At 40.0% G+C, this 21702-nt stretch overlaps 1 long non-coding RNA gene across 2 annotated transcripts in view; it reads left to right on the forward strand.

Annotated features, from left to right (window-relative positions):
• The window catches only part of LOC129046438 (uncharacterized), a 142778-nt gene that overhangs the window by 86495 nt on the left and 34581 nt on the right, over positions 1-21702 (forward strand). The window contains exon 5 of one of the 2 annotated variants that reach the window (XR_010413110.1): positions 2867-3466. The exons of the other annotated variant lie outside the window; for it this stretch is intronic. This is a non-coding gene — a long non-coding RNA (uncharacterized LOC129046438). Of the gene's footprint in view, positions 1-2866; positions 3467-21702 lie in introns of those variants that run through there. 2 annotated transcript variants of the gene reach the window in all.

Raw genomic sequence — 21702 nt, forward strand, 5'->3', positions numbered from 1 at the left:
TCTGTAATCTCAAACACTAAGAACATCTCCTTGTGAACATTTCCTTCACTATCCATGTTCTTGACTTTGTGAGAATACATTTTTCAAAAACATTGACTAAAAGCATTGTGTTAAACTCTCTATCCTAATAACTCCAGTTCCTGGGGCTACAGGACTGAACATCTCAACTAAATTCCATAGGAACTATACTGGTTATCTTTCTAACCTCTCCCTGATTCCAGATTCATCTCCTCTAACTAGTTATATCTTACCTATCCCTTAATCAAGGCACTGGCTCAGTTCCTACAGGGAGCTCTCTGTGATGACAAGAGTACACTTTCATCTCACCTTTTTTGTGCTTGTCTATATGGAATAGTTAATGCCTAATCATATACATTTGATAACCGAATTTCCTAGTACTGTTCTATTTGACTGATAGAAAATATAAGTAAACATTTAAAAGGTAGATTAAAAAACAACAACAACAACCAAACCTCCAAACATAAGATGCTACTTTCTTGACGTTATTTCAACAAAGAGGATGCTTTAGTCCTTTTTCCTCTTTGGAAAATGACTTGGGCTCTAAATCCCTTAATAATTCTACCTGATTTAAATCTGCCTTTAATCCTGCATGATAAATTAAGATTCTGTATCTTTTCACCCTTGCTTTTTGGAGTAATTTGTCTAACCCAACACCTTCATAAATATATCAGATTCTCTAAGTGATCCAAAGGCATTCCATTTAGGCAAGGTAGCATTAGATCCAAGAGTAGCAAACGATGCTAACTGCCACCCCACCAGGGGACATCCTGACCTGGAGAGTGTGTGGGTGCTTCGGGAGTGATTGCATTTAGAGACCCACCCCCTAAAGGAAAGACATCTGATTCCTCTGATTGCATGTGAGTTCCCTGGACAGCCACTACAGGTCTCCACTTACAGTATTTCCAATGCCCCAACCCACCCACCCCCAAACTAAAAAATAGTAAATAAAAATGTCCCTGAGAGGCTCTCGGGAGTCATCGCGGGAGAAATCCTCGCGTTTTCCCAGCCCAGTGCTTCCCTGTAGCAGGAGAATGTACCTTTCCTAGAGTGAGGCTGACTTTGCCCTAAGGTTACATTTCCACACAAAGAAGTCTTTTAGGGTGCTGTTGCAAGCCTCTACACTGGAGGTTTATGTCTGTCAGTCTCAGAAAAAAGGAGTTATAAAACTGCAGGAGCCAGCAGTGGGGAATTACCACTTCAGGATCTGCGGAGGTCTAGCCTCACAGCCCCATTCTATGCTGAGAGTTGGCCTCTCTAAGGACAGAGAACAATAAAGCAGAAGGAATTTCAGTCAGTTGGCTGCTGGACTGCATGAGCAGGACTCCAAGAAGGGGGTACTTGGGGAGGGTGCTGCACTGACTCTGGGCCGCTACATTGTGCCAGCCCAGCTGGGCAACCCGGAGTCCGAGAGAATAAGACAAGTTGACCCAGGTCAAACAAGCCAAGGAGGCCGGCAGACACCCAAGCCAGAGGCTGTGTGTGGAGCAGCCCATGCAAGTCCATGTGTAATTCAGTCCATTTATACTTAATAAGAACAAATACTAATTAAGATCTCAGAGAATGACCACGACAGGCAGAAAAAATGGGAAATACATCACAAAGTGGACCTGAACACTTTGCAGAGAGCTATGAGGGAACACAAAGGTGGTGGCATCTGGGAGCAAGGTAAAGAGAGGGGTGAGGAAGCTACCAAGTGGATCTGATTGGTTAGGAGAATGGGGGGGGGCGGGTAAGTGGGTAATGGAGCTGAGAATAGAGAAGACATCACTACCACCTGTCCCGCAGCTCCGCAGCCCTGATTTTGGCAGGGTGGCCCTGATGCCTGCACGAAAGGCTTGTTGGACTTAGCTCGAGAGCTTCCTAAAATATCCCTGGGCCTGATGCAATATCACTTTGTGATAGCACTGCATTGCGATGTGGTGACAGGATAACCTGGCGGTGAGGAAGGAGGCCTTTTATGTCTTCATATGATTGTGTCTGAGAGAGGCCAAGTGATTGGAGCATTCCCAAAGGAGAATGGGTATGCTGGAAGAGTGCTTAAGCTTTCTGATGTGGAAGGAACAGAGTTCCCATCCACCCACTCCCACTGCGGAGGCTGGACACCTGGGGAGGGCTCAGTTAGGGGATTGAGACTCCGGAGGACAACCCCAAGGAGTCCCTCAGCAGTCCACGGGGCATTCATTCTACACAAAGCAGAGCAAGCAGGGAAAGGGCTGTGCTAACCAATCTTCACGGAGAAAGCAGCAGAAAGAAGAGGGTAGCTTCCCTCAGAGTATATCCCCAGAGCAAAGGCAAAAGTAGTAGTGCTGGGAAAGGGAAGAGGAGACAGGCCTAATCTGGAGAAAGCCACCAAGCGCCACCAAGAGCTGGTAGCACCGGGCCAGGTTTGGTCTAGGTCTCCAAATAAAAACAATCTGCCTAGCTCCAGGCAAGCTCTTGTTCTGCATAATGACTTGAATTATGAAATGTGAATTAAACCTTGCAAAGGAATGCCACTCTTTCTCCCTCCCCCAGGCCATTCTACCATTCTTAGAGGGTAAGAGGTGGGTGAGAGGAAGGTTTAAAATTTTTGCCCCTTTGCCAAAGCATGAAAAGTGGCCACCACATCTCCCGCCATCCCTGCCCCCACTGCTCAAAGTGTTCAAAACTAAAAGCTGCAACATCTTTTCAGCAAGTAATCAGCACAAGTTGAAAGGCACATGCTGTCGCATTTCTGATCAGATTGTATGTTAAGCAGGAAAATATACCCCCTCAACACACACACTCCCCCCCCCCTTTTTTTTTTGGCTAAATGCATGTCTGTTTAAAGAGCCACCAGGCAGTGCCTCTCACTTTGTCTTGGCAGGGCACAACCATCAGACGAAGTGGGAGGAAGAAACATTAACTTCAACAGCTGTTTCTTGACCCCGGCTGTCAGTCTTCCCAAGAATAAATTTTGGAGAGTCCTATTTGAAACAAAGAGGGAGTTTTTGAGGAGAGAAAAGTTGGTTGGTTCCAGGGAGGCCGCCCAAAGAAGCAGGGAACAAGATGTTTGCAGCTACCACGCAGCCTGCAAGCCTCTGCCGGGTGCAGGGATGGAGCAAAGTAACTTGAAAGCTCCCCTCTCGGCGCCCTGTGCCTGCAGCTTCCCCCCCTAACGTGCGCCCAGATCCAGCGCCGGTGGTAAGAGCCGTAGCTCGACTACAGTAATTCCCCAGCTCGGGCGGCTTGAAACTGCTCGGGCTGAATAGCATTTGCTGTTCCGTCCTGCGACCGCCTCCCGCCGCCGCTGCCGCGCTCCCTGCAAAGCAGCTCTCATTATCCCGGAAGTTGTGCTGACACAGTCTCGCTGCCACCAGAAGTTTGTCAACATCAAACTTCTCCTGTGTGGGGTACGTTCACCTTCTACGAGTATTTAATCGAGCCAACAAGCAAACAAACAAACCCAAATAAACCTGCCCGTGATGTCATGGTCTTTTTTTTTTTCTTTCCTGGAAGGCTGGGGCTGTTAGAAATTTGCTGGTGGGCGCTTAGAGCGCCTGTGGGAATTCTGGGGGAGATCAGGGGCAGCCCCCGGGGTGGGCAGTGGGGAAGGGGCTGCGGAGGGGCGTGCGGGTGGTTGGAGCTGGGCGCGGTGTAGGTGGGTAGGGGGCTGGGGCTGGCGAGTTGGTCCTGCAGCCTCTCGCCTGTCGTGGGCCAAGATTGTCGCTTTGCGTCCCCCAACCACGCAACAAAGGTTACCTGGAAGCGCGGGCCAAGTAAAGACGCCCTGGAAGGGGGGCTTTCTACACTCTCACTGCTCTTTCTGCACTCTTGCCGGACATTTCTGTAGACACCTCTTGAGATCTTTCGGAATAAAGGGCATTAGGGTCATAAAATGTGTTTTGAGGCTTCAACTGCAACATAAAAGAGATCCTTGCGAGTTGAGGGCAGGGATGTGCTACCTTTTCTGTCTTTAATGGGTCTGTTCTGATACCTTGATTAAACCATTCGGTCTAAACTTAACTGACTCCTTTCCCTAAGCCAGGTCTCGGGTTTAGTTCAAGTTGCTGCTACCCAGTTTGGGTGTTTGTGGTTTCCAGTTGCTCCCCCGCTGAGATGCTCCCGGCGCGGCACCCCCCCCCCCCCCCGCCCAGCTTTGGGGGAGGAGGGAGAGAGGAGGATGCTGATTAACCCTTTCCTTTCCGTACTTTTACCCGGACGTGATCAATCCTGCTTGGACTGCTGGAGAGGACAAGGCCTGACTAGGCTTTTATGAAGCAGTGCCACTTGGGGGCCACAGGTTTTCCTGGAGGAGCTGGAAGCTCAGACGCTGATATTAACTTTGTATCTAGTTTGAAAGGCCGCATAAGGGCATTCGAGGATGGCTGGTATCCCCCACCTAATGTAAAGTCAGGTGTAGGCGGCTGAGAGGGTTGGGTATACCTAAAGTAGGCGACCCAAGGCTTGCTGCCTTGAATTGGAAATCTATCCACTTTGGGGGGCAGGAAAATTTTTTTATATTCTTCAAAAATAAGTCAAAGTGCATAATGTCTCCAAAGAGAATATTACCCATTATCTCAGGAGGATATTGTGGGCCAGGTTTAATCCATTTAGGAAGCCAGGTGCTCCATTTACTCTTCTTGTTTGTTGGCTGTTATTAACCACGTTTTTAGAAAAAATTAGGTATACAGTCATGTATCTCTGATAACAAGAAGGAAGACACTTTTTCCTATTTTTCAAAATGTCCTTAACAGGAAAAAAAAACTGTACTGGTCCCAAGGGGCCAGCTTACCTTAAACACAAAACAAAAACAAAAAGCCAAAAGCAAAATCTAAAGAAAATGCCATTCAGGTATTTCTCAGGGACTAGAAGATACTTTTGACAAACACAAATCAAACTGATTGAAATGGAGGTATGGAGCAGGGAGTTCTTTACACACACACACACACACACACACACACAAAACAAAAAACCAACACAAATGTGTTTTCTTGAAAGTTTAGCTATTCACTACAGTGAATTTTCCAGTTGGCCATGCCTCAAAAATTTCCCTGCATTATTTAAACTTCTTTGCATGGCATTTTAATTTTTATTTATTTATTTTCTTATAATCCACAAAGTACTACTCAACATGGTTGTACCTCTGTGTGGACAGGAATCCACAAAGACATGTGGAGGATTCCATTTCCAACGCCACATGCATGAATTACTTGCCCTGGTTGTTCATCTGTCAGTATAAAAAACCTGATTTATAAAAGGCTAGAGGACTTTTGCAGAACAAGGTAGTATATGGTTTCCATGGTTGGGCTTATTTACAAATAAAACTATTTTCCATTTCTGTCCACAATTTCCTGGTTGCACAAAGATAATTTTCAGAGTTTTCAGTTTCTAGTTCCCCAATGGGAGCTGTAAGCATGAGGAAACAATTTCTTTTTTACAGTGATGTGAGCGCTATGCTCATCTGGATTTAGTTACTTCATAAGGTAAATATCACTAAATGTGCACTGGGATCTTTGGGGATCTAAGGTGCTGGACGGGTGAAAATAGTCTACTGTGAAATGCTAAAGAATGTCAAACAACTGAATTTGAATTGGTTTGCAGAGCTAATTGGGTCAACTATGGTATTCTTTAAAGTGGAAATTAATTTGAACATTTTTCAAAAGTATTTTCAGTTTTCTTTTGGTTACATTTAGGTTATTTTGGTCACTATGATTTTTAGAATTTTACCCCAGGAATTCAATTAAAACAGACCTATCTGAAACATATATACCCTTCAGTGAATAATATCTGCTAATGAAAATGTAGGTTTTGAATTTCATGCTAATTATGTTTTTGAATAATGATGTTCTTGAAATTATTTTTATTTAAAGGCAAAATATCTGCATAGATAATGGCCAAAGCTAACCAAACTGCTTTAAAAATTAATGAATATTAATGAAGTTCATGAATAGCACAATACTGCCCCTGCCTGCCTTAGGAAAACAAATGTATTGACTTCATTCTCCTAAAATAACAACCCTTAGTTAGTGATGGTTAAAATAGTTTTGTTGCTAAAAGCCTGTACATAGTGCATTTTTTGCAATTAGTAAGACTTGGCCTTGTTTACTAGACTTATATCTCTTCCCAAAAACTAAGCGTATATTGTCTTTTTACATATCTGAATGCTATTTATTTTTATTAATTTGCCCTCTCATGACATTTCATTATCATTTTTCTAGGTTCTCCTCCCCTGTCATTTTAGTAGCTCACATGAATGACTCAGGATTTTCAGGCCTTCATATATATTTGGTATATAGATAATGGCATCATTAGTCAGCATTTCCACTCATCTAAATTTGTCTAAGCATATTGAAAGCTGCTCAGGATGTTTTGCAATGAAAGTGACAAATGGATGTCAATCAAGTGGCCCTACCCATTTCAACCTTATTTTGTATGATGTGTAAATGTTTGTGTATATTTCTTCCATAAGATAGGCTATAGGCTATTTTTTGATCTGGACATGTGCCTGCTAAGGCAAGTTTCCCAGGCAGATCTCTGGTTGGCATTAGACTAAATTTGGGAAATTTAACAAATGAATGACAAAAAAAAAAAAGAAAGAAGGAAATAGGATATAAATTTAAGTAATGATGGGATCCATTCCCTTAAGATAAATAGTTTTTGATACTCTAAATTTCTAAGATTCTACAGTTTTACTTCAAATGAATTTGTGATGAAAAAGGTAAAATCATTTCAAGTAAGCCAGCAAATTTGGGTCAAAATGAAAGCAGTTCTGAGAGAGAAAGAGAGAGATGTTCCTGCTTCCCATAGGCCTGGTTGGAATTTTCTATTAAAAAAAAAATATATATATATATATTTTATTATATATTAAAATATATACAATGTAATATATTACATATATTAAAAATATGTATATATACACGCATATACATGTATAAATACACATATATACATGTTTAAATATACACACACATACTGTATTATTCTCTAGTGTCCTACTTCTGTTTTCCTTCTTTGTTTTTAACAACCAGTCCAATCTCTAGTGTTATATGGTAAGTGAATGTGCTTATTAGAACTTAATGCCGGTTTTAATCTAAGATTACTTTGCACTTGAAAATCTTTTGCTGTTTTATAACCTGTAACATGTTTTTACATGTTTAGGAGTGCTGCTTGCTGCCGTAAAAATTCTGTCTTGATATTATAATGAGTTTATGTGTTTAGCCAAAGAACTACAGTATGCTAAATTAGACAGTATAGATTCTAAAATCCTAATGCTTTAGTAAACCCTTGATAATAATTGTAGTTTTATGGATAAAAAAAATATTTTTACTATTTTAATACTGCATAGAAGTATAGTTGTTTTTTTCCTAAAGTTGTTATTGGAATTTCTTTGTCCATAAGGAATATTAAAGAAAAAGTTTATCATTTGAAGTTATTTTATTTGGAAATGCCTTGGAGTGAGGCTAATCTTTATACCCAAGTTTGCAGATTGTAATTTCACTTACCATTATCCATGGCAGGATGTTTAATTTTACTCCTGTGAGCCAAAGAATTTTTAGTGACTTTTTAAAAGTGGAATGTAGAAAGTAGGTCCAGCTCATTGTGAATGTGGGAATTTGATAAATCATGCTTGAAATGACCATTTACTCTATGACTTGTTATATAATGGGTAGACATGAAAAAGAAGTTACCAACTCAACTGTGAGTTTAGAGTTTAGTATCTTTTGATTGTGGCTATAGTCAGAGTCATCATGACAATTACCTTTAGCATTCAATATATTCTTTGGTCCACCAGTGCTTTTTCTTCCAGATTTCTGTATATAAAGGCACAAATGAGATTTTTCTAACCGCCTTTTCCGCAAACCTGCTTTCTAAAAATCAGACCGGGCATCTTTTTCTGTTTACATGTGGAAACAAAGAATCCTAAATTAGGGGGAAAAAAAAAAAAAGAGCTCTCTTCCTTATGATTTTGGAAACAAAGCATTTTTTTATATATATATAGATTTATATCAAAGGGCTAACTGCCCTTTTTAGGAGGCAAGAAGAAGCCTTGGTTTTGTTAATAAACAATACTAACTCAGCTCGAACTACTATTGGGAATTAGATACGGAAAAGTTCAAGCTGTTCCGACTTAAATTTTCAGATATGTAACATATGTGATGACCACCCACCTAGTGGTTAAATAATATGTTTACTTTCCTACAATTTCCTGAGCCCACTTGACTTTGGAGATTTAAATATGGCATAAATCTCTGTGCTCAGGAACCTGGTGTGGGAACTCCGAAGTAGCAGGAGCTTCCAGCCTGGACTCTGGTTCCTGTCAGTCTTTGTTCCAAGTCAGTGGCTTGTTCTCCATCCCACACACTCGACTCTTCTCTCCCTGTAGCCTCCCCCACACCACGCATAGTGTGCCCCAAGTGGGCCTATCTGGGGCACCCAGAAGGCAGCTGTTGGATGGCTGTATCACATCCTAGGGGTATAATTTGGTAGGTTCAGCCTCACCTACAAGCTCTTTAAGGCTAAAATTAGCCAGGTTCCACCCCTGCCCCCCTTCTTCCAAAAGGCTATATTTAGCTAAAGGATCTTAAAGATGAAGAAGTTCTACAAGAGGCCTGGAAGCTGAGGTGGCGTTCGGGTTCTGGTTCCTGAGGAATTCACAGTCCAGGGCCTAAAGACCCTTTGAAATGTTTTGTGATCGCTGGGGGGCTGTGAAGGAATCCCTAAATGCCTTTAAAAATCCCAGCACCCTCCCTTCTCATTTTGCCAGTGCTTGCAACCACACTGAGCCCATTCCCTTAACGAGGACATGAAGAAGCTTTTGGGTAGGCTTGGAAAAATGAGAGGGATGGATGTTTCTCATGCCACTGTTCCAAGGAGAAGATTGGAGGACAGGCGGCTGAAGGGACAGATAGCCGGTGCCGACACTTGACAACTCCCGGGCAGAGGGCCAAGCACTGGGCCAAGCACTGGGCGAGGCTCCAGAGGCCGGGCCCATGCCCAGGGCACTCAGTGGTTTAAAGCTGGTACAAAAAGAACACTCCTGCCGGCAGGAAACTGAGTTGAACAGATTGGGAAAGAGCAAAAACAGGCTGCCCAGGAGGCTGTCTCCCAGGCCTCCAGTTTCTAGTTGTCAGTGGCAACCCAGGATAGAGCAGATTCTGGCTTTCCTCCTGCCTGGGGGCCTGGTGGTGGTGGGACTGAGTCCAGGGAGTATGCAGTGCACAAGGACCCAGCACAGGAAGGCACAGAGGAGAGGTTTGGCATGTCCGTGCTGGAGAGAAACCCTTCATCGACTTAGAATTCCCAGGCCAGCTTTGGCTTGGCTCTGAGAGTAAGTCCTGATGCTTTATAATTTCTGTAAACTATTAGAACTTCCTTGCCCCGGATTTACTTCAAGAAGTTTCATTGAGAGGGTAAGGTGAAGAGCACCATTTGCTTAGCCTCTTATTTCATTTCTTCTATTTAGTGCTTACCGTGTTTCTAAGACAAAGAAATACTGAAGACTGATCAGTTCCCCTCCTGTTGCGATAGTATACTCATATTTTTGACGTGTTAAACCGGGACAGCTATTTCTTAAGGGCGAAAGTTGGTGAATCAGTACCACTGATTCCCTACTCCTGGAGGAAGGCAAAATAGTTCTGAGCTTTATTAAAGAATTCTGGACGCTGAGGAATCTGGGCATCGTGTTGAAGCCAAAAGAAGAAGAAAGAGAATGAAGCTTCAGATTTGCAGAAATCCAAATGGATTTCAAGTTAATAGCAGGGGATTTCAGCTAATGGCTCCTATAGTTAACAGAAAGGAAAAACAAAAACACAAGAACATTTTTTTCCCTTCTCTTCTTAAGTAAGACATGACAGCAAAACTCACTAGTCACCTCAGACCTCCTGAACCAGCGTCCTTAGGTGGGGATGGGAGAGTGTGTTTGGGAATCTGAAGCTTCAGCAAGTTGCACAAGTGATTTTTACACATGCTGAATTTTGAGGGCTATAGCCATATAGCTCAAGAATGATGTCATCCTTCCATTATCCTCAATCATGAAGGTAAATGAAGACTTTTACTTGTTTTTTTAAGCGCTTAGCTAAGTATCCCCATTTTACAGATGAGGAAACTTGGCCATAGAGAGGTCGGGCAACTTTCCTAAGGTCGAGATGAATGGCCGAGCCAGGTTTCAAACACAAGCTTGTGGCGTTATAGTCCCTGCTCCTAGTCACTCTGTTCTGGGCAAGCTATATCATCTCTATAAAATTTAGTTTTCTTTTGGCTACCATGGGGACAAAACCTACCTCAAGAAGGTGTGAGGGGTAGATACTAGTTTAAGTAAAGCTCCTGACACGTAATAGTCTCTCAATAAATGATTACTCTTACCAAGTAATGGAGTAAATCAAATAGTGGGTAGTCCACACAGAGATAACCAGTAATTGACTGGACTTTCTGAATAAGCTTCATGGTTACATTTTATTTCACCTGCACACCTACTTCATCCTTATTTTGTATAAGAAAGTCACTCCCTGATCTCTATCCAGTGCTGATTTGGGACTACAATAAATTGGAGGTGAACAAACCACAGAAAGGCTAGAATCTATTGCCGGTTTTTCTAATGCCAATCTGGATGGAATCTAAAAATCATTTCCAAACGCCCAAGATAACTGGCTGAATTTTTCTTGCCTAATGTATACAACATCTAAGGAAAATTTCTTAAAGCAGCTATGATGCCACATGGCATTTCCAGAGCTTTGAAGTCCATTTTAAGAAATTGATTTGGTTACATCATTGCTTTATTAAGGCCATAAAGTCTGTCTACCTCCCCTGGTCATCTCCCTAGACAGACTTTCCAACACTCTCCAATATGCCTTCCTACATGTTCTCTGTGCTGGAATATACCTTCTTCTCTCACGTCCTGGAATGCTCCAATTCATTTTTCAAGGCCGCATCTCAAATGTTATCGTCTGTGTGAAGTCCCTCCGTCCCACTTCCCCAGAGAGAATCACTCTACTCTGTGCTAACACAAAACACAGTTAAACCTCAGTTAGAGCACCATCACAAAATATTACATTGAAATGATTTGTCTTGTGAACACTTCCAAGCCAAGGACCATGATTTACGCATCTTCGTGTATGTTGGAAACTGGCACAGTTGATGGCACATTTTAAGTGCTTTAGAAATGCTTGTTTTGTGAAATAGAAAGTTGTAAGTGGGGCAGGGTTTTTTTTTTTTTTTAATTTTTGTTAAAGGGAATTTGATTGAACAAAGTCGTCTGACCCTCCCCAATGTCCATCACCCAGCCACCCCATCCCTCCCACCCCCCTCCACTCCAGCAACCCTCAGTTTGTTTCCTGAGATTAAGAGTCTCTTATGGTTTGTCTCCCTCTCTGGTTTCATCTTGTTTCATTTTTCCCTCCCTTCCCCTATGACCCTCTGTCTTGTTTCTCAAATTCCTCATATCAGTGAGATCATATGATACTTGTCTTTTTCTGATTGACTTATTTCGCTTAGCATGATACCCTCTAGTTCCATCCACGTCATTGCAAATGGCAAGATTTCATTTTTTTGATGGCTGCATAATATTCCATTGTGTATATATACCACATCTTCTTTATCCATTCATCTGTTGATGGACATCTAGGCTCTTTCCATAGTTTGGCTATTGTGGACATTGCTGCTATAAACATTGGGGTGCATGTGCCCCTTCGGATCACTACAGTTGTATCTTTGGGGTAAATACCCAGTAGTGCAATTGCTGAGTTGTAGGGTAGCTCTATCTTCAACTTCTTGAGGAACCTCCATACTGTTTTCCAGAGTGGCTGCACCAGCTTGCATTCCCACCAACAGTGTAGGAGGGTTCCCCTTTCTCTGCATCCTTGCCAACATCTGTCATTTCCTGACTTGTTAATTTTAGCCATTCTGACTGGTGTGAGGTGGTATCTCATTGTAGTTTTGATTTTATTTCCCTGATGCTGAGTGATGTTGAGCACTTTTTCATGTGGCTTTTGAAGGCTCCATCTATTTTTTAGAACTATTCCAAATCTCTATTCTTCGCAGGTCTTCTACTCAACTCCCAATACCGTTGCTCATAGCAAATGACCTTGATAGCAGACATCTCTTGTTGTCTGCTCACCATCCATTCCCCTTTTATTATGGTAATTACCCCCCCCCCCCAGCTTCCCCCACATTCACCATTCTCATGTCTGTGGTTTGTGTGGATGACCGTATCCTCTTGGCCATAGTAATTGCTTCAGGGTTAGGCATTTGACCCAAGGTGAGCTAATAAAAAACTTTCCGAAGACCTCAGAAGCATGAATGTAAAAGAGACACTTTCTCCTATTGAGATTATTGTTGCTAAGTAGTGTAAAAGGATAGAGATGTGGGCACATAGACAGAGCCTTCCTGGAAACAAAATAAAATCAACAGAAGACAACAGAGCCAAGAAAGAGACAGATCTTGATTCCATCCCTTGAGTATCTAGTTCTAGCTACACCTGATGTCAGTATACTCCTTTTAAATTATGTGAAGTAAGGTATGACCTTCCTTTTTTAAACTTTTTGAGATTGGTTTCTATCACTTGCATACTTGCAGTTGAAAAAGTCCTAGGGTGCCTGGGTGGCTCAGTCAGTTGAGTGTCTGCCTTTGGCTTGGGTAATGATCCCCGAGGCCTGGGATCGGGCCCTGCGTTGGGCTCCCTGCTCAGCGGGGAGTCTGCTTCTCCCTCTGCCTGCCGCTCCCCCTGCTTGTGCTCTCTCTCATTCTCGTTCTATCTCAAATAAATAAATAAAATCTTAAAAAAAAAGAAAAAGTCCTGACTACTGTACTTCCTAATCACTGATAAAATGAAGGATAGTAAAATTCTTTCCTTGATGTTTGCTTCATTGGTACATTTCTCTATATCATATCATTTTCTTGGCCCAGAGAATGAATGCACCCCCCAGTTCAAGGCTCACCCACTATCCATTTTCTCTCCTCTCTCTTCTCTATCTTCAACTGCTCTCCTCCTTCTGTTCTTTACTCTTAACTAAAATGCACTAATTTCCAGCCCTTCTCTAACATATTCCATCTTTATCTTTCCCTTTTCACCCAAACTACTCAAAGGGTTAGTTTATATCACTCTCTCTACATCCATATCTTCCATTTCCTTCTCTGCTTTCACATTCCAGTCACTTTGGGTCACCAGTGATTTCATAGTGACAGTCCAATGACATCTTTTGACCTCTCTTTTACATTTGACAATGTCTCTAACTTTACCTCCCAAAGCTGTCTCTCTACCTAGCTTCCAAGATGAGACACTACTTTCTCTTAGTGCCCCCGAAAACCTTCCTAGCCACTCCTTCTCTTTTCTCTGAGGTTCCTCTTCTATCTACTGCTTTTCTCATGCTATATACGCTTCTTGATTTTCATTTTTATCATATGCTGATGACACTGAAATGAATTTCAAATATTTGCTATATATTCCAAGGGCATCTCAAATTCAACCTAATAAAAGCAGAACTTACCTTATTCCCAAATTTTCTTTCACTGCTGTATTCTCTATCTCATTTTATAATGCCATGATTTCCTAGAGATGTAAGCCTAAAGTCTTAAGTAGCATTTTTGTCTTCTGGCCTTTACCTCCCCAAACATTGTTGGTCTTCCAAAATATGTATTGAGTCTATTTGCTCCTTGTAGTAGGTCACTGATGGTCACCTGTCCAACAAACGTTCTCCCCACCTTCTTTTTTAGTAACAGAATTCCAATTTCACAGGTATCTACATGATTGTGTAAAGATATGTGCTTGAGGGAAAGCCGGCATCAGTCTTAGTCCCAGTTCCAAAGGACGAGTCTTGATTTGTCTGTTCTATGCTAATCATGATAATTCTTGTCAAAGAATAACTAAAAAATATTTAGGTAGTTATCTACACAGAAATACTTGATTCATATATGAGGGAAACAGTCACTAGGTTGTTGTCAAGGAACAAAGGTGAAACATCAGGAATTATGGGGTGAGGGAAGGAAAAAACTCACAGACATTCTGGTAACATTAAATCTTGTTTTATATTTTGGATAAACTGATTAGCCTGCAATTGCTTTTGTTCATTCTACCACTGCATTTTGCAAAATCCTTTTTACCCTCTCCACCTTCCACTATCTCCGCAGGTACCAGGTTTTCTAGGATAACTTCCTAGTTAACTCCCAACCCCTGTTATATACTACGTGTATTAGAAACCCTTTCTTTGGGAAGCACACACACACACACACACACACAGCATTACGTGCTAGCTGCTAGATTATGCTTTCTCTAGTCATACAGTTTGGAGGCGGGGGGGCGGAATATGTGTTACATGCCAAATGTAGACCTATTTGGGTATGGTGGAGTTTTTTAAAAGAGAAGAAAAGGCCATATTCATTGCCTCTGAGTAGTTGTGATTAAGAAACCTTGGTGATCTGCAATTCTAGGGGTTGGATTTTCTCATATACATCATTTCTGAAATGCATGGTTACTAAAGTTGAACTCCTATAACTGGAGAGAGACTCTCTTAAGGAAACACACAGCTAGATCTGTCATTTATTTAGCGTGTTATTCAAGTGTTATAAAGTGCTTCATCATAGCCTTGTTAATAGATGCTTGCCCAGGGCAAGTAATAATTTACTGGACAAAGTATAAAGGTTCTCATTTTATTCATTTCCTACTATATATTTTGTATGGAGGAAAACAACTTACAGAGCTTTCAATTCCCCCTAATTTTTATTTTGAAGTACTTCAAGTACAGCAAAAACTCATCATACCCTTCACCTAGAATCACCAATCATTAACATTTTGCCATATATGCTCTCTCTTTTCTTCCCCCTCTACCTCTCCCCAACATGAACATACACACACACACACACACACAACTTTTTATAGCTGAACAGTCTGAAAATAAGTTGTAGATATCATCCTTTCATCCTTCCACATGTTATCTCCTAAGAATAAAGACATTCTCCTACACAGCCACAATATCATTGTCATACTCACAGAATTTAGCCTTGGTACAATAAACATATCTAATATATAGTCTATATTCACATTTGCCTAATTGTCCCAATTCTGATTTAACTCTTTTCTCACTGGGATCTTATTAAGAATCATGCATTCTACTTAGTTATGTTTCTCTAGTCTTCTTTTCTCTAAAACATTCTCTCTGCTTTTTAAAAACTTTCGTGATACTGTTATTTCTGAAGAATCCAGACCCATCATTTTGTAAAATGTCTCACAGTGTATATCTGATTGTTGCCTTATGGTTGGATTCAGGTTAAATATTTTTGGCAAGAATACCACGTGAGATATTTTCTTCTTAGTACAAAGAATGAAAAAGTTGTTCCATTATTGGTGATGTTAAATATGATCAATTCTCTCTCTCTCTCTCTTTTAGTGCACTTCTCAAGTGAATCATTTATTATGGAAACCTCATAGAGATGAGACCAATATCTCCATTTATTGAGCATTTAGTAAAGTGAAATGGAGAGTATTTATTTTTTAAAATACTTTTAAAATAAAATAGTCAGGTTTCAATTATCTGGATATTTTCATTAAAACATTTATAACATCTTAGGAAACAGAATTATCTCCACAGTTGTCTCAAATCTGCAGTTCTCTTTGTTCACACAGATCTAGCCAGCTAATGGCATCTATTATCTCCAATTTGCATATCAGCACAAAATTTAAATGGCTTAAAAGCAACACGATGTAGTGGGGAAAAAAAGAGATTAATCCAGAGTCTAGAGTCGTCAAACTTGTCTAACGACCTTAAGCAAATCATGTGCTCTTCCCGGGCCTCAGTTTTCTCTTCTGTGTAATGGAGAATCAGGACTTTAGTATCTCTAAGCTTCTATCATTTTTAAAAAAGATTTTATTTATTTGAGAGAGAGAAAGACAAACAGCACGAGTCGGGGGAGGAGCAGAGGGAGAAGGAGAAGGAGAAGCAGGCTCCCTGCTGAGCAGGGAGCCCCATGCAGGGCTCAATCCTGGGACTCCAGGATCATGACCTGAGTGTAAGGCAGATGCTTAACCGACTGAACCACCCAGGCGCCCCTAAACTTCTATCATTGTAAAGGTTTATTTATATCTGTAGTTAACTGCCATACTCTGAATGATTTGACTCATAATTATAAATGCTTATGCCTTGTGCAAGATCAAGTTAATTTTTATTTTTTGCTGGTGGAAATAACAGAATTTTAGGAATAAGGAACTATGGGAATTATCTTTTCAACTTCCCACAGGATATGGGAAACACATCCTATTGGTGACCATCTGGACTGTGCTTGAATACTTTAGGTGATGTGGTAGTAACCATGTGAGGTAACGTGTCTGTGTGTGGGCTCTGAAGTTATGCCTCAGCCATTTTAGATCCTTCCTGATGATCCATGACATCCCCAGACTCACTATCTTAGTCTGTTCAGGCTGCTACATCAAAATACCATAGACTGGGTGGCTTATAAACACTAGAAATTTATTTCTCACAGTGCTGGAGGCTGGGAAGTCCAAGATCAGGAACCAGGGTGGTTGTCGCCTGATGAGAGTGCTCCTCATTCAAAGCTGGAGCCTACATTGTCTTCTCACATGGGGGGAAGGAAAGAGATCTTTCTCAGGTCGCTTTTATAAGGGCATTAATCACATTCAGTACAGAGAGCTGCACCCTCATGACCTAATCACCTCCCCAAAACCCCACCTCCTAATACCACCACATTAGGCATTAGGATTTTAGCATATGAATTGCGGGGGGGGGGGAGAGGAAGGATCAAATATTCAGCCTATAGCACTCACCTTCTTTTGACCTCAGACATCCCTTCCTTCACTCTCCAACAATGCACCTGTAAGTCTATACCTGGAATTCATAGCTCAGCTCTTCTCTGCCACTGAGATCCAGACATTTGGTCTCTCCTTTGACCATCCCTTTCACCCTCCTCATTGCTCTTGAATAATACTGGGATGTAAAATCCCTCTACACTTTCCTTCCTCCCTATCTAGCCTACCAATTCCTTACGACTGTATTTATCTTCTACCCAGCCTGGGCAATCACTTAAGCATTGCCCTTACAACTTCCTTGACACCCACAGCATTTCTAATTTTACCAGGTATACTTGAACATTTATTTATATGCGAAATACTGCACAACATAGTTGCATAATATAGAACAGCTGTGCAGAGAAACAAAAAATCAACTTGTGAAGAATGCTGTAAGGTGAGTGTACACTTTTTAGAATAAAAATATGTATTTAACTATATTGGTGACCTAACCAAGCAAATACCACTGACCAAATTGTATACAATTCATGTAGGGTAATAATGGCAACATTTCCAGGTGAAAATGAGACACTTGCCAACTTGCTAATGTGAGATTGAAAATATTGCACATGTAATCTTAAAGACCTTAAGACATTGAGGGCTACAGACATATGAGGTCAAATATTTCTTCTGAGGTGTAGTGATGTGCTATGGTTTAAGTTGGAGATGGAATATAATGATTGTAGATCAAGAAATGTGACCCTAAGGATTTGGATGGTTTTTTATTGTATTTTTCAGGAGTAAATAAATACATCATATTTCAGAACAACATGCTTTTAATGCTAATGTAAATCATGGGTGTCTTTCTTCATATTTTGCTCCCAGTAGATTTCTTTGCAAGGTCTTAATGTAAATAGTTATTTTTAGAAATCAGAATAAAATATTGACACTGGAAGGACTCTTAGAGATCATTCATTCTGTGAGAGAACTGAGGCCCAAAGAGGCAAAAACACTTTTTCAAATCTTGTAGCTCTGGTGATTGAACCAGATGTAGAGCCTGGCTTCCAAGTCTAGCTATTTTCCCGGTGATTTTCCAGCTGTTTATCTGGGAGATTTGGAGTCTCTGGAGGTGTGTCAAAACTACTTTAGGGGAGAGAGGTGATCGTTTCTCATCTTCTTCAATTAGAACAACACTACTTTTGAATGTTTTATATTTTTCAGTTCTTAAAAATTTAAACTAAAGAATTCTAGTGTTAAAACACACATACTTAAAAAAAATTGATAACCATGACTTATCCATCCAGACGAGATCGGGCGCATTCAGGGTGGTATGGCCGTAGACTGACTTATCCATCCAAATGGTGATTGATTTTTTTTCTCTCTAGCAACTACTCAATACTAGAATGAAGTTATAAATTATATGAATTTCATATATTTTTATTTAAATTGATTCTTTAAGGAAATGCATCATAAATGTTGCTACAGATAAAAATGAAGATGTAGATAAACTGAATAAAATCCTTTCTTTTGCTATCTTCACAATCAGCAGGCTTCTTCTTGACTTTGCCAGCATGCTACCTAGCTATTTCAAAATGAAGAGAAACAAAATATGGTAGGTGCCATGAGATGAAATAAAAAATAAGCAAGTTTTGGTTTCTAAAACTCACCCTGCACTCACCTCGTGGGAGCCTGATGTATTGTTGTATATAAGTGGCTAGAAGCCTATGATATTCATACTATTTTGTAGCAGGAATATTTATTTTCACAGTTCTATTCCTCCTCAAGAATTTCTTCCCTAGGAATACAAATGTTGGTTGATATCTAATTAATAACCACACACATTTTCCTCAGTTTTCTTGCATATTGCTATTAATAGCAACAGATACCTTTCTAACATTATGGTGACAATAGCTATCCATGTCTTCCTGGAGTCATGTACACCTGGAGTGGTGTATATTTTAGCCCCTGTAAGCTTTCTGGCTTTTTAATTAACTGATATTTTCTTTCTTTTTTTAATTTTATTTTATTATGTTATGTTAATCACCATACATTACATAATTAGTTTTTGGTGTAGTGTTCCATGATTCATTGTTTGCGTATAATCCCACCCAGTGTTCCATTCAATACGTGCCCTCTTTAATACCCATCACCAGGCTAACCCATTTCCCCATCCCCCTCCCCTCTAGAACCCTCAGTTTGTTTCTCAGAGTCCATTAACTGATATTTTCAAAGTTGATTTAGACTGTTTGTGCCTGAAAATTTTCATTGATCATTTCATCTTTCCTTAATCCTAAAAAGGATTTAATTGTCAAAATAAATTTGAGTAGACTGTTAAAAAAAATCCAAGAAGAATATTTCTTGAAGTGGTTGTTTTCCCCACTGGGACAAACTCAGTTTGCACAGTGATAATTCACAAACATTTTGGATTCCAGTTATGAGCTTCTTTCCTTTATTAGAGCAGTTAAGTTCTCTGAAAACAGAAGCCCATTTCAAAAATACCAGGAGAATGAATTTCCCTTGAAATTTTTTAACTTTCACAGAAAATTGAGATTATCTGAGCTATAATTTCACTCCTTTGACACTTTAAGAGATGTATAACTCTCCTCAATCCAGCTGTTTTTCTTCACTATCTGTGGTGATGTGGTTACAATATTAAAAACCAAAGGTGTCGACTAGACTCTGGCAATGACGTTTCTAAACTAATCCAGCATGAGAAGAAAAGTGATTAGAAAGAAGACAGTTCCCAATGGAAGATGGATAAGCTATTTCTAGAAACTACCATCACTACTGAAAAAAAAACTAACTGCTTTCCTCTCCTTTTTGGATATTTGCACGAGTCAAGAAGGACAAAATGTGAAGAAACTTCACCTTGCTGCTATTTATAATGGCTTCTTTCCTAAAATTGCTGAGAGCTTTCAATTTCCAAAGCAAAGAATTTTTTGAGGTTTGTTATTTATGTATTTATTTATGTATTTATGTATATATGTATTTATTTATTTATTTTTAGAGAGAGAGTGCACATGCTAACGAGGGGTGGGGTGGGGGTGGGGAGGGGCAAAGGGAGAGGGAGAGAGAGAATCTTAAGCAGGCTCCATGTCCAGAGTGGAGTCCAGTGCAAGGCTTGATCTCATAACCATGAGATCATGACCTGAGCTGAAATCGAGAGTTGGACACTTAACCGACCAAGCCACCCAGGTGCCCCTTCAGAGCAAATTTTTAAGATAATAGATTAACGTGCTTACAAAAGAACAGATGAAAGTGTTTCTCTATGAACGATTAGCTCAGTAACTTATTGTTGATTTAATAAGTATTATGGAATTCTTATTATGGGACAGGCACCATGCTAGATAAAAACAACTAATAGAGAGTCTTTGCCCTGGATGGGCTTACATATTAATTCTAATATGACGTAAATAATAATAGACAGCAAGAAAAATTACCATGTAAGTCCCAGGAGAAGGAATGCCTCTAAATACAGATGGTCCCCAACTTACAATGGTTCAACTTATGATTTTTCAACTCTAAGATGGTGATACTCATTCAGTAGAAACCATACTTTGCATTTTGAATTTTAATCTTTTCCTGGGCTAGCAATATGTGATACAATACTTTCTCTCTCATGATGCTGGGCAGTGGCAGAGAGTCATAGCTCCCAGTCAGCCACACAATCAGGAGAGTAAACAACCAATATACTTACAACCATCTGTATCCATACAATCATTCTGGTTTTCACTTTCAGTATAGTATTCAATAAATTACATGAGCTAGTCAACACTGTACAGTAAAAGGGGCTTTGTGTTAGATGACTTTGCCCAATTATAGGCTAATGTAAGTATTCTGAGCATGTTTAAGGTAGGCTAATCTAAGCTATGATGTCCAGTAGGTGTATTAGGTGCATCTTGACTTACAATGTTTTCAATTTATAATGGGTTTATTGGGATGCAATCCCACTGTCAGCTGAGGAAGATCTGTATTACCCAGGTACCATTTGGGAGCTTTGCAATATTTGTCTTAAGCCAGTTCTACCAAAACTTACATTAGGTGAACAATTTATATGGGTATGGCAGATATAGATCTATCCTTAAGTTCTATGAAGTTCAATATAACATACTAATAGTACAGCATGAGATCTGGTAATATTTGGGTTGATGGCAGAGAGCCTCAGATTTGTCCAAGTGACTGTTCTCCATGGCATGGTATTGTGGAAAGAACATAGGCTTTGCTCTAAATCTGAATTCTTCCAGTTATTAATTGAATTAGCAGGAACAGTTCACTTAGTTTTTCTCAGTCTTGGTGTCCTTATATATAAAATTAAGCTAAAATTAATATCTGCCTTGCAAGGTTGCTATGAGAATAAATTGAACTAATATGTGAAAGCACTCTGTAAAATTTAAAGTCCAACAAAAAGTTACTTTTTTATAGCATACACACAACAGTGTCCATTCATCAACATGGAAACAGTACTGCTGTAGCCGTAGTACTAACCTTTCAGAGGAATGCTTATCTAGTTTGTCAGAATTCCTAAGGGAAAATTATTGCAATTCTGTGAGTGTTAATGGTTAATATCACCATATAGCTAGTGAATATTTTTAAGTAATAACTATTGGATTTCATGGAAAGAAAGATTGTTTCTTTTCTTGAGGAGGTTACCAATTATATAGAATTTATATAAAATTGGATTGATAAACCAAAAGGGCAAACTAAATGAGAACCATCTCCATAATCATACGACAAAGTAATAGAAATTTATCACCTAAAAGGAAAGGAATTGTATTGGTTGGGATGTTTTTGGTTACAAATATCAGAAGACCCAATAAACATGGATTTAAGTCAAGAGGATATTTATTATTTCTATTTCAAAAGAGTCTGGTTGTCGGCAATCCCAACGTTTATTCAGTGGCTCAACAATATGAGAGTTCGAAAACAACAGCAAAACAATGTTGGGCCTTGGTTCAGCATCTTTGACATTATCTTCATCTACTGTCACGCTG

Source organism: Mirounga angustirostris, unplaced genomic scaffold, assembly GCF_029215605.1.
Source record: "Mirounga angustirostris isolate CCGP_5_RB_7025 unplaced genomic scaffold, mMirAng1.0.hap1 SCAF_7, whole genome shotgun sequence".
In the NCBI taxonomy this organism is placed as follows: Eukaryota; Metazoa; Chordata; class Mammalia; order Carnivora; family Phocidae; genus Mirounga; species Mirounga angustirostris.